A 25,703-nucleotide genomic window follows, 5' to 3' on the forward strand; every position below is an offset into this window, starting at 1 on the left:
ACACCCACACCTCTTCTCTTTGGCTCTGACACATACATCAAGTCGGCCCACGGCCCAAATACGGCCAAGCTGCCCCAAACAAACTGGCTCGTCCCACCTGCTCACGGGGCCTAGGCCAGTTCTGCACTCCCACGTCCAGGAGCAGCAGGGGAGCTGGCCCCTGCCACATCCCACCACGGCCACTCAAACTAGGACCTCTCATTCCAGCGTGCCTCAACTAATGCGTGCACACGACTGACCCTACGACAGCTCTCTAATGTTGGCACCGTGGGGGGTGTTGCACCAGTGTGAACAAGGGCAAGCTGGACCCCTCTCCTAACTATTCCCTAGCCCCCGGGGAGGCAACGTGCTGGACCTCAGTTTCGATGAGAACGACGGTAGTGAGTTCTCACTCATTTTGTTCAGATTTTCCAAGGAATGCATATGAGGGAGTCATCATCGATCCGAGCACGTGCTGGCATGCTGGACAACTCAACGTGGCAGGCTGGGTGGCTCCACAGAGGAGCCAGTGAGCTCGGAGACCTCCAGCAACCCCAGCAATCCAGAGCCAGCAAGCCACTGAGCAGCAGCAACGGTCAATCCTTTCTGGCCGCCTTTCGGGCAGTCAGAGAATATCCGAAAGCCAATGCCAGCGCTGGGGGTGGGGGAGGAGAGTGCGTACCGTCATCCTGAGCGATCCACGGGAAGGTTCAGCATCCTGGCGCCGACCCACTTCTTCGGGGACTCCCGGCCACCACCAGTCACCAGAAAACGGGAAGCTCTTCTTGTCTTGGCTGACGGCAAGCCTGCCCCGGCAACCCCACCTGGCAAGGGGACAGAAACCACGTGCACGCTTCAGACGTGGGCCCAACTTCTCAGCGAGCATGCCCCATGCCAATCAACCTTTAGCTCGGGGAAGCCCACTATCTGCTACCCACTCCCCTTTATCCCTTCAATACCAACCGATGCGTGTCTGAACGCACGAGGGTAGGGGCCTCGGCGTACGTGAGTTTCATGCGTGTGTGTTGCGTCGCGGGGGGTGGGGCCTGACTGTCCATGTGAGCGTATGGCTGCGTCTCTGCGTGTTTGTGTGTCCTGTGTGCCTCCCCCAAAATCTCAGTGCCTGAGAATGCATGCTTTCCACTCAGTGCCATGGAGGCCTGCCCATCGTTGACATGACCACAGCCCTCTGCCTTCCAGAGTGGCCATGGCATCGTGGGTCTCCAGGAGCCGCCGAAATAGGCCAAGAACTCCTTCTCTCCGACAGCCATTCCTTCTGATCAGAGCCAACCGCACCCACCTACACCACACTCGGGGCCGTGGATGGGATAGCCACCAAGTCACCGTGCCGCCCAAGGCCTCCACAGGATAGGGGGACCTGGAGGCAATACTCACTGCCTATGTCAACCAGGAAACCATTGACATGAAAGCTCACACCATGCTGAACCTGGCTCCAGGGCACATCCAGCCTGTATTCAACCTGTGTCTCTGTGCCACGACAATCCAGAAGCCTCGTCCTGTCAGCTATGCCTACACGTCTGCACAGGGCAGGTGAGAAAGCCCAGCGGAGAATTGGATTAGGAGCCTCCATGAGCCAGGGCCAAACCCCACGGATGCCAGGGCACTCACGTCACCACCAACGGCCGAGATCCACATCGGGCAGGATTCGGGGCCCTGACCTTCAACGCAAAGTTCGAACGCTAAGCAGCCTGGTCCAAACATGTGTCCTCACGGACCGAGGCCCAGTCGCCCCACAGGGATCCTCAGACATTATGCACACAGGGCAAACACCGAGCTTCAGGGCAGACAGTCTCAAAGGATGTCCCCTTGGATGAAGCCACACCCCACCACCCTCAACCGAGGACCTCTTCTAGGCACTGTAACCCCACCACGGGCCTCACGGAGATTCAATGCCCTGTTCCCGTGGACCACAGGACGTCCTGAAGCCCAGGAGCTCTCCTGCGAAAGGAAACCTCGAATGGGGCAAAATCAGCACGTGACGGTCCACCGCAGCCCACCCGGGATCTCAGCTAACGTGCGCCATGCCCCTGTACCAGCAGGGTTAAATCTCAACAAATGTCACGGGGAAGGGGGCCCTCTCGGCCAGATACGTGGCTCCCACCTAAAGGCACCCTTTCACCTTGCACGCTCATGCACCTGGAGGCAAAGGGGCTAGAGGGCATCTTGCCGTCAGGCATCTGGACCAAGCCTTGCACTGCCTCCCTGTGAAGTTCCCGGAAGACACCTTTCGGGAGCCTCTTGGACAAACCAGCAAGCCGACACTAGAGAGGTCTGCTGGCACCGCCCATCCACCTGGACCCCAGGAGCCTTCCTCCCTAGGCATCCATGGGCAGCCCCTCAGGAAATGCCGACCGGCCTCAGGAAGCCCAGGACAGCAGCAGGAGCCAAACGAGGACAGAGTGTTCTAGCAAAGCACACAAAACCACTCCAGCCCTAACCTCACCGTACACTTCCCTTCCAGTCTACACTGTCCGCCAACCCCCATGCTTGAAGGCAGCGCTGTGTCCTGAGCAAGCTCCGTGCTTCCGCCCTTGCCACCAACACTGCGGCAGTGGGTGCAGCAGGGAGCTGCCAAGGCTAGCATGGCAACCCGATCCCTCAGCCTGCTCCCGCCACCGGCCCGTCCCCGACCCCGACCCCCACCCCGACCCGACCCACAACCACTGTGCCCGCCACAGTCCTCACCAAGACGCAGGTCATAAACACGCAGAAACACGCCTCAACGGTGGCTCCAGTAGCCAAACACCCACACCTCATCTCTTTGGCTCTGACACATACATCAAGTCGGCCCACGGCCCAAATACGGCCAAGCTGCCCCAAACAAACTGGCTCGTCCCACCTGCTCACGGGGCCTAGGCCAGTTCTGCACTCCCACGTCCAGGAGCAGCAGCGGAGCTGGCCCCTGCCACATCCCACCACGGCCACTCAAACTAGGACCTCTCATTCCAGCGTGCCTCAACTAATGCGTGCACACGACTGACCCTACGACAGCTCTCTAATGTTGGCACCGTGGGGGGTGTTGCACCAGTGTGAACAAGGGCAAGCTGGACCCCTCTCCTAACTATTCCCTAGCCCCCGGGGAGGCAACGTGCTGGACCTCAGTTTCGATGAGAACGACGGTAGTGAGTTCTCACTCATTTTGTTCAGATTTTCCAAGGAATGCATATGAGGGAGTCATCATCGATCCGAGCACGTGCTGGCATGCTGGACAACTCAACGTGGCAGGCTGGGTGGCTCCACAGAGGAGCCAGTGAGCTCGGAGACCTCCAGCAACCCCAGCAATCCAGAGCCAGCAAGCCACTGAGCAGCAGCAACGGTCAATCCTTTCTGGCCGCCTTTCGGGCAGTCAGAGAATATCCGAAAGCCAATGCCAGCGCTGGGGGTGGGGGAGGAGAGTGCGTACCGTCATCCTGAGCGATCCACGGGAAGGTTCAGCATCCTGGCGCCGACCCACTTCTTCGGGGACTCCCGGCCACCACCAGTCACCAGAAAACGGGAAGCTCTTCTTGTCTTGGCTGACGGCAAGCCTGCCCCGGCAACCCCAACTGGTAAGAGGACAGAAACCACGTGCACGCTTCAGACGTGGGCCCAACTTCTCAGCGAGCATGCCCCATGCCAATCAACCTTTAGCTCGGGGAAGCCCACTATCTGCTACCCACTCCCCTTTATCCCTTCAATACCAACCGATGCGTGTCTGAACGCACGAGGGTAGGGGCCTCGGCGTACGTGAGTTTCATGCGTGTGTGTTGCGTCGCGGGGGGCGGGGCCTGACTGTCCATGTGAGCGTATGGCTGCGTCTCTGCGTGTTTGTGTGTCCTGTGTGCCTCCCCCAAAATCTCAGTGCCTGAGAATGCATGCTTTCCACTCAGTGCCATGGAGGCCTGCCCATCGTTGACATGACCACAGCCCTCTGCCTTCCAGAGTGGCCATGGCATCGTGGGTCTCCAGGAGCCGCTGAAATAGGCCAAGAACTCCTTCTCTCCGACAGCCATTCCTTCTGATCAGAGCCAACCGCACCCACCTACACCACACTCGGGGCCGTGGATGGGATAGCCACCAAGTCACCGTGCCGCCCAAGGCCTCCACAGGATAGGGGGACCTGGAGGCAATACTCACTGCCTATGTCAACCAGGAAACCATTGACATGAAAGCTCACACCATGCTGAACCTGGCTCCAGGGCACATCCAGCCTGTATTCAACCTGTGTCTCTGTGCCACGACAATCCAGAAGCCTCGTCCTGTCAGCTATGCCTACACGCCTGCACAGGGCAGGTGAGAAAGCCCAGCAGAGAATTGGATTAGGAGCCTCCATGAGCCAGGGCCAAACCCCACGGATGCCAGGGCACTCACGTCACCACCAACAGCCGAGATCCACATCGGGCAGGATTCGGGGCCCTGACCTTCAACGCAAAGTTCGAACGCTAAGCAGCCTGGTCCAAACATGTGTCCTCACGGACCGAGGCCCAGTCGCCCCACAGGGATCCTCAGACATTATGCACACAGGGCAAACACCGAGCTTCAGGGCAGACAGTCTCAAAGGATGTCCCCTTGGATGAAGCCACACCCCACCACCCTCAACCGAGGACCTCTTCTAGGCACTGTAACCCCACCACGGGCCTCACGGAGATTCAATGCCCTGTTCCCGTGGACCACAGGACGTCCTGAAGCCCAGGAGCTCTCCTGCGAAAGGAAACCTCGAATGGGGCAAAATCAGCACGTGACGGTCCACCGCAGCCCACCCGGGATCTCAGCTAACGTGCGCCATGCCCCTGTACCAGCAGGGTTAAATCTCAACAAATGTCACGGGGAAGGGGGCCCTCTCGGCCAGATACGTGGCTCCCACCTAAAGGCACCCTTTCACCTTGCACGCTCATGCACCTGGAGGCAAAAGGGGCTAGAGGGCATCTTGCCGTCAGGCATCTGGACCAAGCCTTGCACTGCCTCCCTGTGAAGTTCCCGGAAGACACCTTTCGGGAGCCTCTTGGACAAACCAGCAAGCCGACACTAGAGAGGTCTGCTGGCACCGCCCATCCACCTGGACCCCAGGAGCCTTCCTCCCTAGGCATCCATGGGCAGCCCCTCAGGAAATGCCGACCGGCCTCAGGAAGCCCAGGACAGCAGCAGGAGCCAAACGAGGACAGAGTGTTCTAGCAAAGCACACAAAACCACTCCAGCCCTAACCTCACCGTACACTTCCCTTCCAGTCTACACTGTCCGCCAACCCCCATGCTTGAAGGCAGCGCTGTGTCCTCAGCAAGCTCCGTGCTTCCGCCCTTGCCACCAACACTGCGGCAGTGGGTGCAGCAGGGAGCTGCCAAGGCTAGCATGGCAACCCGATCCCTCAGCCTGCTCCCGCCACCGGCCCGACCCCGACCCCGACCCCCACCCCGACCCGACCCACAACCACTGTGCCCGCCACAGTCCTAACCAAGACGCAGGTCAGAAACACGCAGAAACACGCCTCAACGGTGGCTCCAGTAGCCAAACACCCACACCTCTTCTCTTTGGCTCTGACACATACATCAAGTCGGCCCACGGCCCAAATACGGCCAAGCTGCCCCAAACAAACTGGCTCTTCCCACCTGCTCACGGGGCCTAGGCCAGTTCTGCACTCCCACGTCCAGGAGCAGCAGCGGAGCTGGCCCCTGCCACATCCCACCACGGCCACTCAAACTAGGACCTCTCATTCCAGCGTGCCTCAACTAATGCGTGCACACGACTGACCCTACGACAGCTCTCTAATGTTGGCACCGTGGGGGGTGTTGCACCAGTGTGAACAAGGGCAAGCTGGACCCCTCTCCTAACTATTCCCTAGCCCCCCGGGAGGCAACGTGCTGGACCTCAGTTTCGATGAGAACGACGGTAGTGAGTTCTCACTCATTTTGTTCAGATTTTCCAAGGAATGCATATGAGGGAGTCATCATCGATCCGAGCATGTGCTGGCATGCTGGACAACTCAACGTGGCAGGCTGGGTGGCTCCACAGAGGAGCCAGTGAGCTCGGAGACCTCCAGCAACCCCAGCAATCCAGAGCCAGCAAGCCACTGAGCAGCAGCAACGGTCAATCCTTTCTGGCCGCCTTTCGGGCAGTCAGAGAATATCCGAAAGCCAATGCCAGCGCTGGGGGTGGGGGAGGAGAGTGCGTACCGTCATCCTGAGCGATCCACGGGAAGGTTCAGCATCCTGGCGCCGACCCACTTCTTCGGGGACTCCCGGCCACCACCAGTCACCAGAAAACGGGAAGCTCTTCTTGTCTTGGCTGACGGCAAGCCTGCCCCGGCAACCCCACCTGGCAAGGGGACAGAAACCACGTGCACGCTTCAGACGTGGGCCCAACTTCTCAGCGAGCATGCCCCATGCCAATCAACCTTTAGCTCGGGGAAGCCCACTATCTGCTACCCACTCCCCTTTATCCCTTCAATACCAACCGATGCGTGTCTGAACGCACGAGGGTAGGGGCCTCGGCGTACGTGAGTTTCATGCGTGTGTGTTGCGTCGTGGGGGGCGGGGCCTGACTGTCCATGTGAGCGTATGGCTGCGTCTCTGCGTGTTTGTGTGTCCTGTGTGCCTCCCCCAAAATCTCAGTGCCTGAGAATGCATGCTTTCCACTCAGTGCCATGGAGGCCTGCCCATCGTTGACATGACCACAGCCCTCTGCCTTCCAGAGTGGCCATGGCATCGTGGGTCTCCAGGAGCCGCTGAAATAGGCCAAGAACTCCTTCTCTCCGACAGCCATTCCTTCTGATCAGAGCCAACCGCACCCACCTACACCACACTCGGGGCCGTGGATGGGATAGCCACCAAGTCACCGTGCCGCCCAAGGCCTCCACAGGATAGGGGGACCTGGAGGCAATACTCACTGCCTATGTCAACCAGGAAACCATTGACATGAAAGCTCACACCATGCTGAACCTGGCTCCAGGGCACATCCAGCCTGTATTCAACCTGTGTCTCTGTGCCACGACAATCCAGAAGCCTCGTCCTGTCAGCTATGCCTACACGTCTGCACAGGGCAGGTGAGAAAGCCCAGCGGAGAATTGGATTAGGAGCCTCCATGAGCCAGGGCCAAACCCCACGGATGCCAGGGCACTCACGTCACCACCAACGGCCGAGATCCACATCGGGCAGGATTCGGGGCCCTGACCTTCAACGCAAAGTTCGAACGCTAAGCAGCCTGGTCCAAACATGTGTCCTCACGGACCGAGGCCCAGTCGCCCCACAGGGATCCTCAGACATTATGCACACAGGGCAAACACCGAGCTTCAGGGCAGACAGTCTCAAAGGATGTCCCCTTGGATGAAGCCACACCCCACCACCCTCAACCGAGGACCTCTTCTAGGCACTGTAACCCCACCACGGGCCTCACGGAGATTCAATGCCCTGTTCCCGTGGACCACAGGACGTCCTGAAGCCCAGGAGCTCTCCTGCAAAAGGAAACCTCGAATGGGGCAAAATCAGCACGTGACGGTCCACCGCAGCCCACCCGGGATCTCAGCTAACGTGCGCCATGCCCCTGTACCAGCAGGGTTAAATCTCAACAAATGTCACGGGGAAGGGGGCCCTCTCGGCCAGATACGTGGCTCCCACCTAAAGGCACCCTTTCACCTTGCACGCTCATGCACCTGGAGGCAAAGGGGCTAGAGGGCATCTTGCCGTCAGGCATCTGGACCAAGCCTTGCACTGCCTCCCTGTGAAGTTCCCGGAAGACACCTTTCGGGAGCCTCTTGGACAAACCAGCAAGCCGACACTAGAGAGGTCTGCTGGCACCGCCCATCCACCTGGACCCCAGGAGCCTTCCTCCCTAGGCATCCATGGGCAGCCCCTCAGGAAATGCCGACCGGCCTCAGGAAGCCCAGGACAGCAGCAGGAGCCAAACGAGGACAGAGTGTTCTAGCAAAGCACACAAAACCACTCCAGCCCTAACCTCACCGTACACTTCCCTTCCAGTCTACACTGTCCGCCAACCCCCATGCTTGAAGGCAGCGCTGTGTCCTCAGCAAGCTCCGTGCTTCCGCCCTTGCCACCAACACTGGGGCAGTGGGTGCAGCAGGGAGCTGCCAAGGCTAGCATGGCAACCCGATCCCTCAGCCTGCTCCCGCCACCGGCCCGTCCCCGACCCCGACCCCCACCCCGACCCGACCCACAACCACTGTGCCCGCCACAGTCCTCACCAAGACGCAGGTCAGAAACACGCAGAAACACGCCTCAACGGTGGCTCCAGTAGCCAAACACCCACACCTCTTCTCTTTGGCTCTGACACATACATCAAGTCGGCCCACGGCCCAAATACGGCCAAGCTGCCCCAAACAAACTGGCTCGTCCCACCTGCTCACGGGGCCTAGGCCAGTTCTGCACTCCCACGTCCAGGAGCAGCAGGGGAGCTGGCCCCTGCCACATCCCACCACGGCCACTCAAACTAGGACCTCTCATTCCAGCGTGCCTCAACTAATGCGTGCACACGACTGACCCTACGACAGCTCTCTAATGTTGGCACCGTGGGGGGTGTTGCACCAGTGTGAACAAGGGCAAGCTGGACCCCTCTCCTAACTATTCCCTAGCCCCCGGGGAGGCAACGTGCTGGACCTCAGTTTCGATGAGAACGACGGTAGTGAGTTCTCACTCATTTTGTTCAGATTTTCCAAGGAATGCATATGAGGGAGTCATCATCGATCCGAGCACGTGCTGGCATGCTGGACAACTCAACGTGGCAGGCTGGGTGGCTCCACAGAGGAGCCAGTGAGCTCGGAGACCTCCAGCAACCCCAGCAATCCAGAGCCAGCAAGCCACTGAGCAGCAGCAACGGTCAATCCTTTCTGGCCGCCTTTCGGGCAGTCAGAGAATATCCGAAAGCCAATGCCAGCGCTGGGGGTGGGGGAGGAGAGTGCGTACCGTCATCCTGAGCGATCCACGGGAAGGTTCAGCATCCTGGCGCCGACCCACTTCTTCGGGGACTCCCGGCCACCACCAGTCACCAGAAAACGGGAAGCTCTTCTTGTCTTGGCTGACGGCAAGCCTGCCCCGGCAACCCCACCTGGCAAGGGGACAGAAACCACGTGCACGCTTCAGACGTGGGCCCAACTTCTCAGCGAGCATGCCCCATGCCAATCAACCTTTAGCTCGGGGAAGCCCACTATCTGCTACCCACTCCCCTTTATCCCTTCAATACCAACCGATGCGTGTCTGAACGCACGAGGGTAGGGGCCTCGGCGTACGTGAGTTTCATGCGTGTGTGTTGCGTCGTGGGGGGCGGGGCCTGACTGTCCATGTGAGCGTATGGCTGCGTCTCTGCGTGTTTGTGTGTCCTGTGTGCCTCCCCCAAAATCTCAGTGCCTGAGAATGCATGCTTTCCACTCAGTGCCATGGAGGCCTGCCCATCGTTGACATGACCACAGCCCTCTGCCTTCCAGAGTGGCCATGGCATCGTGGGTCTCCAGGAGCCGCCGAAATAGGCCAAGAACTCCTTCTCTCCGACAGCCATTCCTTCTGATCAGAGCCAACCGCACCCACCTACACCACACTCGGGGCCGTGGATGGGATAGCCACCAAGTCACCGTGCCGCCCAAGGCCTCCACAGGATAGGGGGACCTGGAGGCAATACTCACTGCCTATGTCAACCAGGAAACCATTGACATGAAAGCTCACACCATGCTGAACCTGGCTCCAGGGCACATCCAGCCTGTATTCAACCTGTGTCTCTGTGCCACGACAATCCAGAAGCCTCGTCCTGTCAGCTATGCCTACACGCCTGCACAGGGCAGGTGAGAAAGCCCAGCGGAGAATTGGATTAGGAGCCTCCATGAGCCAGGGCCAAACCCCACGGATGCCAGGGCACTCACGTCACCACCAACGGCCGAGATCCACATCGGGCAGGATTCGGGGCCCTGACCTTCAACGCAAAGTTCGAACGCTAAGCAGCCTGGTCCAAACATGTGTCCTCACGGACCGAGGCCCAGTCGCCCCACAGGGATCCTCAGACATTATGCACACAGGGCAAACACCGAGCTTCAGGGCAGACAGTCTCAAAGGATGTCCCCTTGGATGAAGCCACACCCCACCACCCTCAACCGAGGACCTCTTCTAGGCACTGTAACCCCACCACGGGCCTCACGGAGATTCAATGCCCTGTTCCCGTGGACCACAGGACGTCCTGAAGCCCAGGAGCTCTCCTGCGAAAGGAAACCTCGAATGGGGCAAAATCAGCACGTGACGGTCCACCGCAGCCCACCCGGGATCTCAGCTAACGTGCGCCATGCCCCTGTACCAGCAGGGTTAAATCTCAACAAATGTCACGGGGAAGGGGGCCCTCTCGGCCAGATACGTGGCTCCCACCTAAAGGCACCCTTTCACCTTGCACGCTCATGCACCTGGAGGCAAAGGGGCTAGAGGGCATCTTGCCGTCAGGCATCTGGACCAAGCCTTGCACTGCCTCCCTGTGAAGTTCCCGGAAGACACCTTTCGGGAGCCTCTTGGACAAACCAGCAAGCCGACACTAGATAGGTCTGCTGGCACCGACCATCCACCTGGACCCCAGGAGACTTCCTCCCTAGGCATCCATGGGCAGCCCCTCAGGAAATGCCGACCGGCCTCAGGAAGCCCAGGACAGCAGCAGGAGCCAAACGAGGACAGAGTGTTCTAGCAAAGCACACAAAACCACTCCAGCCCTAACCTCACCGTACACTTCCCTTCCAGTCTACACTGTCCGCCAACCCCCATGCTTGAAGGCAGCGCTGTGTCCTCAGCAAGCTCCGTGCTTCCGCCCTTGCCACCAACACTGGGGCAGTGGGTGCAGCAGGGAGCTGCCAAGGCTAGCATGGCAACCCGATCCCTCAGCCTGCTCCCGCCACCGGCCCGTCCCCGACCCCGACCCCCACCCCGACCCGACCCACAACCACTGTGCCCGCCACAGTCCTCACCAAGACGCAGGTCAGAAACACGCAGAAACACGCCTCAACGGTGGCTCCAGTAGCCAAACACCCACACCTCTTCTCTTTGGCTCTGACACATACATCAAGTCGGCCCACGGCCCAAATACGGCCAAGCTGCCCCAAACAAACTGGCTCGTCCCACCTGCTCACGGGGCCTAGGCCAGTTCTGCACTCCCACGTCCAGGAGCAGCAGGGGAGCTGGCCCCTGCCACATCCCACCACGGCCACTCAAACTAGGACCTCTCATTCCAGCGTGCCTCAACTAATGCGTGCACACGACTGACCCTACGACAGCTCTCTAATGTTGGCACCGTGGGGGGTGTTGCACCAGTGTGAACAAGGGCAAGCTGGACCCCTCTCCTAACTATTCCCTAGCCCCCGGGGAGGCAACGTGCTGGACCTCAGTTTCGATGAGAACGACGGTAGTGAGTTCTCACTCATTTTGTTCAGATTTTCCAAGGAATGCATATGAGGGAGTCATCATCGATCCGAGCACGTGCTGGCATGCTGGACAACTCAACGTGGCAGGCTGGGTGGCTCCACAGAGGAGCCAGTGAGCTCGGAGACCTCCAGCAACCCCAGCAATCCAGAGCCAGCAAGCCACTGAGCAGCAGCAACGGTCAATCCTTTCTGGCCGCCTTTCGGGCAGTCAGAGAATATCCGAAAGCCAATGCCAGCGCTGGGGGTGGGGGAGGAGAGTGCGTACCGTCATCCTGAGCGATCCACGGGAAGGTTCAGCATCCTGGCGCCGACCCACTTCTTCGGGGACTCCCGGCCACCACCAGTCACCAGAAAACGGGAAGCTCTTCTTGTCTTGGCTGACGGCAAGCCTGCCCCGGCAACCCCACCTGGCAAGGGGACAGAAACCACGTGCACGCTTCAGACGTGGGCCCAACTTCTCAGCGAGCATGCCCCATGCCAATCAACCTTTAGCTCGGGGAAGCCCACTATCTGCTACCCACTCCCCTTTATCCCTTCAATACCAACCGATGCGTGTCTGAACGCACGAGGGTAGGGGCCTCGGCGTACGTGAGTTTCATGCGTGTGTGTTGCGTCGTGGGGGGCGGGGCCTGACTGTCCATGTGAGCGTATGGCTGCGTCTCTGCGTGTTTGTGTGTCCTGTGTGCCTCCCCCAAAATCTCAGTGCCTGAGAATGCATGCTTTCCACTCAGTGCCATGGAGGCCTGCCCATCGTTGACATGACCACAGCCCTCTGCCTTCCAGAGTGGCCATGGCATCGTGGGTCTCCAGGAGCCGCCGAAATAGGCCAAGAACTCCTTCTCTCCGACAGCCATTCCTTCTGATCAGAGCCAACCGCACCCACCTACACCACACTCGGGGCCGTGGATGGGATAGCCACCAAGTCACCGTGCCGCCCAAGGCCTCCACAGGATAGGGGGACCTGGAGGCAATACTCACTGCCTATGTCAACCAGGAAACCATTGACATGAAAGCTCACACCATGCTGAACCTGGCTCCAGGGCACATCCAGCCTGTATTCAACCTGTGTCTCTGTGCCACGACAATCCAGAAGCCTCGTCCTGTCAGCTATGCCTACACGTCTGCACAGGGCAGGTGAGAAAGCCCAGCGGAGAATTGGATTAGGAGCCTCCATGAGCCAGGGCCAAACCCCACGGATGCCAGGGCACTCACGTCACCACCAACGGCCGAGATCCACATCGGGCAGGATTCGGGGCCCTGACCTTCAACGCAAAGTTCGAACGCTAAGCAGCCTGGTCCAAACATGTGTCCTCACGGACCGAGGCCCAGTCGCCCCACAGGGATCCTCAGACATTATGCACACAGGGCAAACACCGAGCTTCAGGGCAGACAGTCTCAAAGGATGTCCCCTTGGATGAAGCCACACCCCACCACCCTCAACCGAGGACCTCTTCTAGGCACTGTAACCCCACCACGGGCCTCACGGAGATTCAATGCCCTGTTCCCGTGGACCACAGGACGTCCTGAAGCCCAGGAGCTCTCCTGCGAAAGGAAACCTCGAATGGGGCAAAATCAGCACGTGACGGTCCACCGCAGCCCACCCGGGATCTCAGCTAACGTGCGCCATGCCCCTGTACCAGCAGGGTTAAATCTCAACAAATGTCACGGGGAAGGGGGCCCTCTCGGCCAGATACGTGGCTCCCACCTAAAGGCACCCTTTCACCTTGCACGCTCATGCACCTGGAGGCAAAGGGGCTAGAGGGCATCTTGCCGTCAGGCATCTGGACCAAGCCTTGCACTGCCTCCCTGTGAAGTTCCCGGAAGACACCTTTCGGGAGCCTCTTGGACAAACCAGCAAGCCGACACTAGAGAGGTCTGCTGGCACCGCCCATCCACCTGGACCCCAGGAGCCTTCCTCCCTAGGCATCCATGGGCAGCCCCTCAGGAAATGCCGACCGGCCTCAGGAAGCCCAGGACAGCAGCAGGAGCCAAACGAGGACAGAGTGTTCTAGCAAAGCACACAAAACCACTCCAGCCCTAACCTCACCGTACACTTCCCTTCCAGTCTACACTGTCCGCCAACCCCCATGCTTGAAGGCAGCGCTGTGTCCTCAGCAAGCTCCGTGCTTCCGCCCTTGCCACCAACACTGGGGCAGTGGGTGCAGCAGGGAGCTGCCAAGGCTAGCATGGCAACCCGATCCCTCAGCCTGCTCCCGCCACCGGCCCGTCCCCGACCCCGACCCCCACCCCGACCCGACCCACAACCACTGTGCCCGCCACAGTCCTCACCAAGACGCAGGTCAGAAACACGCAGAAACACGCCTCAACGGTGGCTCCAGTAGCCAAACACCCACACCTCTTCTCTTTGGCTCTGACACATACATCAAGTCGGCCCACGGCCCAAATACGGCCAAGCTGCCCCAAACAAACTGGCTCGTCCCACCTGCTCACGGGGCCTAGGCCAGTTCTGCACTCCCACGTCCAGGAGCAGCAGGGGAGCTGGCCCCTGCCACATCCCACCACGGCCACTCAAACTAGGACCTCTCATTCCAGCGTGCCTCAACTAATGCGTGCACACGACTGACCCTACGACAGCTCTCTAATGTTGGCACCGTGGGGGGTGTTGCACCAGTGTGAACAAGGGCAAGCTGGACCCCTCTCCTAACTATTCCCTAGCCCCCGGGGAGGCAACGTGCTGGACCTCAGTTTCGATGAGAACGACGGTAGTGAGTTCTCACTCATTTTGTTCAGATTTTCCAAGGAATGCATATGAGGGAGTCATCATCGATCCGAGCACGTGCTGGCATGCTGGACAACTCAACGTGGCAGGCTGGGTGGCTCCACAGAGGAGCCAGTGAGCTCGGAGACCTCCAGCAACCCCAGCAATCCAGAGCCAGCAAGCCACTGAGCAGCAGCAACGGTCAATCCTTTCTGGCCGCCTTTCGGGCAGTCAGAGAATATCCGAAAGCCAATGCCAGCGCTGGGGGTGGGGGAGGAGAGTGCGTACCGTCATCCTGAGCGATCCACGGGAAGGTTCAGCATCCTGGCGCCGACCCACTTCTTCGGGGACTCCCGGCCACCACCAGTCACCAGAAAACGGGAAGCTCTTCTTGTCTTGGCTGACGGCAAGCCTGCCCCGGCAACCCCACCTGGCAAGGGGACAGAAACCACGTGCACGCTTCAGACGTGGGCCCAACTTCTCAGCGAGCATGCCCCATGCCAATCAACCTTTAGCTCGGGGAAGCCCACTATCTGCTACCCACTCCCCTTTATCCCTTCAATACCAACCGATGCGTGTCTGAACGCACGAGGGTAGGGGCCTCGGCGTACGTGAGTTTCATGCGTGTGTGTTGCGTCGCGGGGGGCGGGGCCTGACTGTCCATGTGAGCGTATGGCTGCGTCTCTGCGTGTTTGTGTGTCCTGTGTGCCTCCCCCAAAATCTCAGTGCCTGAGAATGCATGCTTTCCACTCAGTGCCATGGAGGCCTGCCCATCGTTGACATGACCACAGCCCTCTGCCTTCCAGAGTGGCCATGGCATCGTGGGTCTCCAGTAGCCGCTGAAATAGGCCAAGAACTCCTTCTCTCCGACAGCCATTCCTTCTGATCAGAGCCAACCGCACCCACCTACACCACACTCGGGGCCGTGGATGGGATAGCCACCAAGTCACCGTGCCGCCCAAGGCCTCCACAGGATAGGGGGACCTGGAGGCAATACTCACTGCCTATGTCAACCAGGAAACCATTGACATGAAAGCTCACACCATGCTGAACCTGGCTCCAGGGCACATCCAGCCTGTATTCAACCTGTGTCTCTGTGCCACGACAATCCAGAAGCCTCGTCCTGTCAGCTATGCCTACACGTCTGCACAGGGCAGGTGAGAAAGCCCAGCGGAGAATTGGATTAGGAGCCTCCATGAGCCAGGGCCAAACCCCACGGATGCCAGGGCACTCACGTCACCACCAACGGCCGAGATCCACATCGGGCAGGATTCGGGGCCCTGACCTTCAACGCAAAGTTCGAACGCTAAGCAGCCTGGTCCAAACATGTGTCCTCACGGACCGAGGCCCAGTCGCCCCACAGGGATCCTCAGACATTATGCACACAGGGCAAACACCGAGCTTCAGGGCAGACAGTCTCAAAGGATGTCCCCTTGGATGAAGCCACACCCCACCACCCTCAACCGAGGACCTCTTCTAGGCACTGTAACCCCACCACGGGCCTCACGGAGATTCAATGCCCTGTTCCCGTGGACCACAGGACGTCCTGAAGCCCAGGAGCTCTCCTGCGAAAGGAAACCTCGAATGGGGCAAAATCAGCACGTGACGGTCCACCGCAGCCCACCCGGGATCTCAGCTAACGTGCGCCATGCCCCTGTACCAGCAGGGTTAAATCTCAACAAATGTCACGGGGAAGGGGGCCCTCTCGGCCAGATACGTGGCTCCCACCTAAAGGCACCCTTTCACCTTGCACGCTCATGCACCTGGAGGCAAAGGGGCTAGAGGGCATCTTGCCGTCAGGCATCTGGACCAAGCCTTGCACTGCCTCCCTGTGAAGTTCCCGGAAGACACCTTTCGGGAGCCTCTTGGACAAACCAGCAAGCCGACACTAGATAGGTCTGCTGGCACCGACCATCCACCTGGACCCCAGGAGACTTCCTCCCTAGGCATCCATGGGCAGCCCCTCAGGAAATGCCGACCGGCCTCAGGAAGCCCAGGACAGCAGCAGGAGCCAAACGAGGACAGAGTGTTCTAGCAAAGCACACAAAACCACTCCAGCCCTAACCTCACCGTACACTTCCCTTCCAGTCTACACTGTCCGCCAACCCCCATGCTTGAAGGCAGCGCTGTGTCCTCAGCAAGCTCCGTGCTTCCGCCCTTGCCACCAACACTGGGGCAGTGGGTGCAGCAGGGAGCTGCCAAGGCTAGCATGGCAACCCGATCCCTCAGCCTGCTCCCGCCACCGGCCCGTCCCCGACCCCGACCCCCACCCCGACCCGACCCACAACCACTGTGCCCGCCACAGTCCTTACCAAGACGCAGGTCAGAAACACGCAGAAACACGCCTCAACGGTGGCTCCAGTAGCCAAACACCCACACCTCTTCTCTTTGGCTCTGACACATACATCAAGTCGGCCCACGGCCCAAATACGGCCAAGCTGCCCCAAACAAACTGGCTCGTCCCACCTGCTCACGGGGCCTAGGCCAGTTCTGCACTCCCACGTCCAGGAGCAGCAGGGGAGCTGGCCCCTGCCACATCCCACCACGGCCACTCAAACTAGGACCTCTCATTCCAGCGTGCCTCAACTAATGCGTGCACACGACTGACCCTACGACAGCTCTCTAATGTTGGCACCGTGGGGGGTGTTGCACCAGTGTGAACAAGGGCAAGCTGGACCCCTCTCCTAACTATTCCCTAGCCCCCGGGGAGGCAACGTGCTGGACCTCAGTTTCGATGAGAACGACGGTAGTGAGTTCTCACTCATTTTGTTCAGATTTTCCAAGGAATGCATATGAGGGAGTCATCATCGATCCGAGCACGTGCTGGCATGCTGGACAACTCAACGTGGCAGGCTGGGTGGCTCCACAGAGGAGCCAGTGAGCTCGGAGACCTCCAGCAACCCCAGCAATCCAGAGCCAGCAAGCCACTGAGCAGCAGCAACGGTCAATCCTTTCTGGCCACCTTTCGGGCAGTCAGAGAATATCCGAAAGCCAATGCCAGCGCTGGGGGTGGGGGAGGAGAGTGCGTACCGTCATCCTGAGCGATCCACGGGAAGGTTCAGCATCCTGGCGCCGACCCACTTCTTCGGGGACTCCCGGCCACCACCAGTCACCAGAAAACGGGAAGCTCTTCTTGTCTTGGCTGACGGCAAGCCTGCCCCGGCAACCCCACCTGGCAAGGGGACAGAAACCACGTGCACGCTTCAGACGTGGGCCCAACTTCTCAGCGAGCATGCTCCATGCCTATCAGCCTTTGGCTCGGTGAAGCCTGCTATCTTTTACCCACTTCCCTTTTTCCCTTGTATGCCAATAAATATGTGTGTGAATTCACTAGTTTTGGGACCTTCACATATGTTAATTTTATATTTGTATGTATGTTCGTATGTGATTAGGGTGTTTAGCTGTACACCAGAGTTTAATATAACATTGAAACCATTCTATCCTTGATACAATATATATACCAAGTAGAAATGTATTGAAATTAATATCTTATCCATCTACTTTTTGAAGTAAAATATATTGAAGAAACCTATATATAAAACTAAATAATGATTATTTGCTAAGTAATTATGAAAATTGAAGATCAATCAATTATTTAAATAAATATATTAATGGAACTATATAGTGTGTGTTTGAGAATTTTCAAAATTTGGAAAGCTTTATTTTCCCTAAGCCACAGTACTGGATATTAGATTCAATTTTTTCATGTTAGAAATGGACATGAATACAGTTCTATTTACCTCAAAGTAATAAAATGAGTTATAATTAATACTGTTCACTGGTATGTCTCAACAAAATAAACAATCCTGGGATAATGGACTAATTCCTAAAAAATCTGTAATATATATCGAAACCACCTGTAGAAAAAAAATGATATTCTGAATAAATTTTTATGATGTGAATATTTGTTTCCCTTTAAAATTCATATCTTGAATTCCCAACACCCAATGGTTAAGTTATTAATAGTTAGGGCCCATTTGAAGTGCTTGGGCCATGATGGTGGAGACCAGGTTAATGTTATGTTATTCTTATAATATGTTCCCCAATAAAACTCTTCTATGCCTTCCAGTATGTGAAGTTAGAAGAAGTCTGTTACCGAGAAAGGGGCCCTGACTCTCCCATAAAGCCCCCCTAATCTCAATCTTCCTGGTATTCCATCATCGAAAACTCTGATAAATAAGTTTCTGCTTCTTATAAACTACCCAGTCAGTGGCACCTTTTATGCTGTCCCAAGCATACTCTGGCATCCTAATTAAAAACAGTAAAAGTGATTGACTCAATCAAAAACAAACAAAACCTTCCACCAAAGTTAATCCTATGGCCATATGGCTCTTCTAGTGATTTACACCAAGCAGTTAAAGAGGGATTGACACCTTTACTTCTCACACTCTTCCAAAAAATAGATGAGGAACAAATACTTCCTAACTCATATTATGAGGCCAATTTAACCCTGACCCCAGTGCCAGACAGGGACATCATGAAGACACCATAAACTAGCAAATGTAACAAAAAAAGAAGCTGCAGACTCATAGATATAGAGAACACAGTAATGGCCCCTGGTGGCAAGGGGTAAGGGGGAGAAGGAAAACTGGGTAGGAGAATAAGAGGTACCAAGTATAAAAACTATCAAATATAAAATAAGTTACAAGGATATGTTACACAATACAGGGTATAGTATTGATAATGTCTTGTAATGACTACAAATGGAGCATAACCTTTAAAATTTGTGTATCACTATATTGCACACCTGTAACACATAATACTGTACAGCAGCTAAATTCAGTTAAAAAAAAATAAGTGATGAGACAGGACATCACTGTCTTCTTTCCAATCCTAAGAAGAACGTACTTCTTAAAAAACATTCTGGGTTGTACTTTTTTAATATTTGTCATTTGTAACATAAATATTTTATGTCAGTATAATTCTACACATTAAGACAGTCACCATGCAGTACAATGTTGATATACCATCTACTTATAGCATGTTATCTATAACATGGATGGATAAACAATTTTGTGTCTGTAGAATCATATTTATTAAACCAAAATATGTTCTAGTGCTCCTGTCATTCATAATTATACTCAAGTATTTTCAATGATAGCTTTTCTAGGGTTCATTTTAGTATCTGGTAGGGTTCTTCTCCTCCCTGACATTATAATTATTAGCATTCATGTATATTTTATTAATTGTTATTGAGTTTATTTGAATAATCTTGCTGGGTTCTGGATAGGTGAATACACACATTAAAATACATACATACATAAATAAATAAGTTATAAAAACAATTATCACTTCAAAGAATTTGTGACAAGAATTTCATCAAGATAAAAACAGAGTTTACCTATGTCTAAAGTGTTAAAGACCAGGCCCCAGGTAACACAAAACCTGTGTGATCATGCCAAGGAATATACAAACTGTTTTTTTTAATTAATTGATGTTTCAATTTTAGCAACAAATAATGATTAATGATTTAATATATGAAGTTTCACTACCTTGCCACTTGATTAAACCAATCTAATATCTCTTGTGAGACTAAACACAGTATGGAAAATTGAGTATTGTTTTGAACTTCAGAAAAATGAAGTGCTACATGGTTCTTTATCATTTAAAACTTTCATGGCCTTAGAAAGATCTCAGAAAGTTTAATGTATACTTTTTCACATTATAAAATGAAAAAAAGGTCAAATTCAACATTGAGAAAAATAGCAATAATGATCCATAATGATCCTATGGATCTGACCAAAATGATCTAACCAGGATGATCTCAGTCATAGGGTCAACATTCTGAAACCATAATAATTTGTTAAGGAAACATCCAAGCATAGCTTAATTTCAACAAAGGATATTTAATTGCAATATGAAATTACAAAAAGAAATTTAAAATTTTCCAAAATTCTGCACTTGACAGTCTACCTAAAACTCAGATAAAATTAAGTTTAAAATTTGGAAATGAGGGTAAAGGCAATCACCAAAGAAAAGGACACATCATGAAAATATTATCCAGTAAGTCATGGAATAGATGAATGCAGAGATTTCAGGGTGTGACACAGAGCACATGACATATGAATTTTAAAGGACCCTGGTGTAGTTACTCACCCCAATTATCTGAAGTGGAGTCCCTCATGTCAGCCCATCTACCTCAGAAAACCATAAAAGAAAAAAAAAAAGCAAAGATAGTCTCAAAAACTCTCAACAGTAAAAATAACAAAGCATTAAAATTGTCAATATTTAACACAGACATGGAGTGTTTCCTTCTTTTAGTCCAACACTAAATGAGACTTTCAGTACCTATCAGAGTTGCTTGACCCCTTCTTAATTCAATCTTTTGATTCCTCATTTATTACTGAAGAACATTTCCTTTCTACAAATGCTATCTACAACTCCATTCCAAGTGAGCAAAATAAAGCAAGTCTTGGGTCACTCAGCATATATAAGGTAAATACTGCCTCATAAGATAGGATGCTAACTCCTTGCTCTGAAAGAAAGAAAAGGCATGCTCACAGCAGTATTATGTTGTCATAGAAGGGTCACCAAATAAAGCCAGGCTATAAGAGTCTTATTTGTCCTACTGAAAGGCCATTCATCCGGACCTCAGATTGACATCTGGAATGAGTCCTTCAGCATCCTCAGACAATTTTTCTCATCATCGATCCAGACAAGACCCTCCCAACAAATAAGGATTTACATAGCCAGGCTCATTTTCTTCATGCTTTCTGTTGTGTTGTGAATAAAAAACAATACAGCACAGAATTGTACAGTAGGAATTTTGTTTAGTATTTGAATAATTGAACTCTCATCTACATAGTGCAAAAGGCACATGACCTTGGATTTTTCTAATGAAATTAAATAAAATCTATTGAGAAAATTAAAAAAAAATTGAGTCAACTAAACTTTCAGGGAATAATGTGGTAACATTTGTAAATGATGTAGTAAATAAGGTGTGATTATAGTAAAATATTAATAAAACATCTAAATTCTGAAATGCTAGTAATAAAAAAATGAAATATTTTGGCACATCTAAATTTTATTAAAAGGTTATCTTCACATAATACAAAATGGTATAAAAAGGAAATCTATCAATGATTCCTAAGTCTTAACCAAGTTACTTTAAAAATATTTTCTTTTACTGTATAGCACAGGGAAATATATACAAGATCTTGTGGTAGCTCACAGCAAAAAAAATGTGGGACAGTGAATGTTCATGTATAACTGAAAAATTGTGCTCTACACTGGAATTTGACACAACATTGTAAAATGACTTACTCAATAAAAATGTTAAAAAAAATAAAAATACATTTTTATGTAATAAAGGAAAGAAACAAAAATGAAGATTCCTTTAACAAAGTAGGCATTGCTATGGGGGGGGGGGTCTACCATTAAAATATTCTCCCTGAGCCCCTGAAAGAATGAGCCCACAGAACCTGAATTTCTGACATCACTGCCCACAACACAAACAAAAAAATTCAACAGCACCAGAGTAGCTGCTCACCTTTCCTCCCTGGAGTATGGTGACTTGTTCTAGCCTTTGACCTGCAGCAACACATCAAAAAGAGTATAAGTCAGATCAGAAAAATACCTGAAATTCATTTAAAAATAAAGTTGGTTCTGTAGGAATTATTTATTATGTAGGCATCCCCATAATTCCAGTCCTCATCACACAAGTCATAGTTCCTTGGTCCTTTACACCTTTATCTTTTCATTTTTTTCTACTTATTTACTCTCTGAATTCTTCACTCTGCAAATAGTCAATAATCCCCTCTACCATACTGTGCAAATTAATGGCATATCAATTTTCTTTTTAAATTAGAAATTCTAAAGTTGTATTCCACCAAATAAAGAAAATTCTTTATGATGGGTAAAATAAAGAGCACATGATAAGGGTGTTGTGAGACCTACCCTCTGGAAGTAAGCGTAAGAATTCTGAAAAATCTACTACAAATGATATATAGAAATGGATGTGGAGAAGTGCCAAGAATAGAAAAATGAGAAGTGGGTATACTTCAGCAGCAGTGTGTGCTTAGCATGCATGAGGTCCTGGGTTCAATCCCCAGTACCTTCATTAAAGGAAGGAGGAGGAAACAGAAAAAGAGATGATATATTTCATAAGATAAATGGAAGTTATAAAAAAATAATCAAATGGAAAAAGACAGAGGGGTAAGACATAAGTAAAATTAAAATGGAGTGAGATTGGTCCATCTTTTCTCAACATAGAATGCAATTAAGAATCCTAGGAGGAGTACATTGATAACCTAGCAAAGTTCTCTGAAGGATAAATTCTTGCAAGTGAACTGGGGAACTCAAAGTGCTAGGTAAAAGGGCTGGGTCCTAAAGGCTATGTAATGTTTGATTCCATTTAAATGACATTTTGTCAAAGGCAAAATGATAGAAACAGTGATTGCAACAGATTGTGGACCAGAAGGAGGGTCTGACTATAAAGGAGAAACACAAGGGGATTTTAGGGGTAATGGAACCCTTCCACATCAATGACTGTGTTGCTAGATACACTGCTCTGTGTGCTTGTCAAAACCCACAGAACTGTACATGATGAAGAGTGAGTCTTACTGTATGTAAAATTAAATACATTATATAAAAGGTACAAATATAAAATTGAACAAAAGGCTGGGACAGAACACTGGGCCTCGTGTTCACGTACTCACTCCACATGCCCATGAATTGAGCCTATGTGTTTGTTCGCAGGCACACACTCAAAGGGATACCATGTAACAAGGAACCAGGTACTCAGATATTGAAAGTTTAATTTGTACAAGACTGGTAGCATTCAAAGCTACCAAAACTATGGGAGTCCACCCTCACTTACTTAGAACAGAAATACTGTACCGTTCAACAGCAGTGAATGTGTCTTTCAGCTTCTTCAGATTGTTCACAACGTATGAATATATGACCCAGACATTCACTCAAAAGTGCACCTTTAGTTTGCTGCCTATGAGAAAGGATAGACCCTGAAGATCTTTTACAGAAATCCTGAATTAATATTGTGTTGTGTGTTCATGTCTATTTAGTCTGACTTAATCTGGAACATTTCCTCAGCGATATTAATATGTTTGAAGACTAAAGCCAGGTTTTGTCAGAGGATGTCCCTCAGTTGGGTTCTGACATTTCCTCATGAGTAAGTACACTGAGGTTTCTGCACTTTTGTCTGAGGTAACTACAGAAATGAAGCTGTGTTCTTTTCGGGGCTTCCTGTCAGTGACACCGGGTAACCCCATGACTGACTGGTGGTATTAACCTTCATCTCTTAATTCCGGGGGTGTCTGCCAGGCTTTCCAACAAAACGTCATTTTCTCATTGTAATGGATAAGTATATCATGGGGGAGATAACCGCAGACTATATAAGTGTCCTGTTTCTCTTAAAATTTTCTCCAATAAGTTTTAGAATCCCATGATGTTCCTGGTTGAAACAATTATTAGGTTGACTTTTTATATCCTGTCATTCTTATTATGTTTATTACAGGTTTTTGTAGTAAAGAACTTTACTTTCTACCCAGTTCATGCATTCATTCGTTCACATAATTAGTTGAATAATACGATAAACATCTTACCATCATCAATCAGTTTTATCATCCTTAAAGAGATTCAGCATGCACAAACGTTTCCGAACTGTATCGAAGTCAAAACCAGGGGCTGAGCTACTCAATGTTCAGCAGTCCTTTCTGACAGATGTAGTCTTACCCATCCATGACTGCTTTCTCCTTCTGTACTTATCTTCCTCCTTCAGTATTCTCAACATTCCAGAGCCCCAGCTGTGAGATCTTGTATAGGTCCATTTCCCCTCAAAATACCAAAAGATAAAAAGACCAGTTAGAATAGCATAGTCCATTCCTTACATTATAAACCACACAAATTTTAAAACATACTTTAGTCACTGCCGTGGCATAAGTTATGTCACAATTCACTCTGCTTATGATTTGAGCCAACATCTTAGCTACTGGCTTATAGTTTCTAATTTATCACACTTGTAAGACATAAGGTGCTATCTTTAGAAAAGAGTTAAAATGATTACAGATAACTGGGGAAAGGTGAATTGATTATGGAACACATTTTCAAATGAGGGAGAACATTTATAATCTAAACCACATGATCATAAATTACAATTGGAAAAATATTCCAATAGGAGATTATGGCATTTGAATCTTTATCAGTTGGGGATTGCTTCTTCACTCTGAGATCCTCACTGGCCTTTTCACTGCTCTCTGCAGTATTCGTCTTGGTATTGCCTGTCATCAAGTCAATGCCAAAGTTGATTTCTTCCATTTAGTGATACTCCTCTAACTGGCCTTTTCTCTTTGAACTTTGATCTGTGCCCCATGGCATCCCAGTGATCTATCAAATGGTTTCTGCTGAGGAACACAGTGCCCCATCTCCTAAGCACTGGCATCCCATATTTCTAGAGGTCATTCTTTGTAGATTTATACCACAGAATTTTCCACAAACCAGTGTCCTTTTCATCTTTTCCCTCCTGTTCCTGCAATTTCCCAACACTTACACTTATTAGCCTGGAGAACTAAACTTGAGAATTCTCATGGCTTGACCTTAAAAACACAAAAAGAATAAATGTGACCTCAGGAATGTGTCTTTCTCCCAAATATGTGGAGGTTTATCAAAATATAAGTATTTTTAATTATCATCTTCCAAAGTCTGTGACATCATAGGGTTGTGATTTTTTTTTTTAAGTTGTGATTAACAGGATAAATTACACAATCAAGCTGAGCTTCAAACTCAGCTCCTATTTTCTTATTTTAAAAAAGGAATGAGTTTCCTACTCTGTATGGTTTTTATTAGCATTAAATGAGAAATGAGATAATCCATGAAAAAGTGTTTATCTCAGCATGTGGTGTGTATCTTTAGAATTAAATGAATGCTATATATAATTGAAATATATAAATATTTGAAAATGCATACCACACATGCACACCCACACAAACAGTAAAATAATGACCAAACTCACTATCAACACTTTTGAACATTCTTCCTATAAAATTGGTTTATTGGCCATATCCAAACACATACATATATCATTTTCTGTGAATGAAATACAACATTAATGCCTTACACATATTCAATACTCAATAACTGATGAACAAATGAACTTTTTAAAAAACCTGGATTTTCATGCCAATTAATTTCAACATACATTACCATATATAACTGAATACAATTCAATGAGATAAATGTATCATCATTAATCCCCTAACTATAGGACTTGATAAACAGATTACTTATAATTTTACAGGTACAACTAAGGCTGTAATGAGTATCCTTGACTTTACATATATTTTTGAACACTCTGTATTATTATCCTATAGGTAAATTTCTAAAAATAAAGTTGTTACTCAAAATGTGCTAATTTACAATACATATTTTCACTGTTTATTTGAAAGAGTGTAATGTACAAGGAATCCCAAATTCTCCACAATTTAACAAATACACCTGTTAATCTAATAGGTGAAAAAAGTAATTGTTAATTTACTTCATTATATGTGTGTCTGTGTATAAACACATACATATATTTAATTATCCCATGATATATTTATAACAATTGATAATTATGTAATATATATTTAATACTTTTATCATAAAGATTGATAAGCTAGAGCATAC

General features: G+C 51.1%; 1 long non-coding RNA gene and 8 other non-coding genes across 9 annotated transcripts; all 9 read right to left on the reverse strand.

Moving 5' to 3' along the window:
- Positions 1-351: 351 nt before the first annotated feature.
- LOC135319618 (small nucleolar RNA SNORD116) lies at positions 352-445 on the reverse strand. Its single transcript, XR_010378418.1, has one exon. It is a non-coding gene; the product is annotated as a small nucleolar RNA SNORD116 (small nucleolar RNA).
- Positions 446-3,093: 2,648 nt separating this feature from the next.
- Positions 3,094-3,187, reverse strand: LOC135319619 (small nucleolar RNA SNORD116). The gene has a single exon (XR_010378419.1). It is a non-coding gene; the product is annotated as a small nucleolar RNA SNORD116 (small nucleolar RNA).
- A 2,649-nt stretch (positions 3,188-5,836) lies between these two features.
- Positions 5,837-5,930, reverse strand: LOC135319620 (small nucleolar RNA SNORD116). Its single transcript, XR_010378420.1, has one exon. It is a non-coding gene; the product is annotated as a small nucleolar RNA SNORD116 (small nucleolar RNA).
- Positions 5,931-8,578: 2,648 nt separating this feature from the next.
- LOC135319621 (small nucleolar RNA SNORD116) lies at positions 8,579-8,672 on the reverse strand. Its single transcript, XR_010378421.1, has one exon. It is a non-coding gene; the product is annotated as a small nucleolar RNA SNORD116 (small nucleolar RNA).
- A 2,648-nt stretch (positions 8,673-11,320) lies between these two features.
- On the reverse strand, positions 11,321-11,414 carry LOC135319622 (small nucleolar RNA SNORD116). The gene has a single exon (XR_010378422.1). It is a non-coding gene; the product is annotated as a small nucleolar RNA SNORD116 (small nucleolar RNA).
- Positions 11,415-14,062: 2,648 nt separating this feature from the next.
- On the reverse strand, positions 14,063-14,156 carry LOC135319623 (small nucleolar RNA SNORD116). The gene has a single exon (XR_010378423.1). It is a non-coding gene; the product is annotated as a small nucleolar RNA SNORD116 (small nucleolar RNA).
- A 2,648-nt stretch (positions 14,157-16,804) lies between these two features.
- Positions 16,805-16,898, reverse strand: LOC116149441 (small nucleolar RNA SNORD116). The gene has a single exon (XR_004133053.1). It is a non-coding gene; the product is annotated as a small nucleolar RNA SNORD116 (small nucleolar RNA).
- A 3,099-nt stretch (positions 16,899-19,997) lies between these two features.
- On the reverse strand, positions 19,998-24,858 carry LOC116149418 (uncharacterized). The gene is made up of 3 exons (XR_004133033.2): positions 23,645-24,858; positions 21,574-21,614; positions 19,998-20,218 (listed from the first exon to the last, which is right to left on the reverse strand). It is a non-coding gene; the product is annotated as an uncharacterized LOC116149418 (long non-coding RNA).
- Positions 20,671-20,737, reverse strand: LOC116149457 (small nucleolar RNA SNORD109A). Its single transcript, XR_004133069.1, has one exon. It is a non-coding gene; the product is annotated as a small nucleolar RNA SNORD109A (small nucleolar RNA).
- Positions 24,859-25,703: the final 845 nt, after the last annotated feature.

Source organism: Camelus dromedarius, chromosome 29 (genome assembly GCF_036321535.1).
Source record: "Camelus dromedarius isolate mCamDro1 chromosome 29, mCamDro1.pat, whole genome shotgun sequence".
In the NCBI taxonomy this organism is placed as follows: Eukaryota; Metazoa; Chordata; class Mammalia; order Artiodactyla; family Camelidae; genus Camelus; species Camelus dromedarius.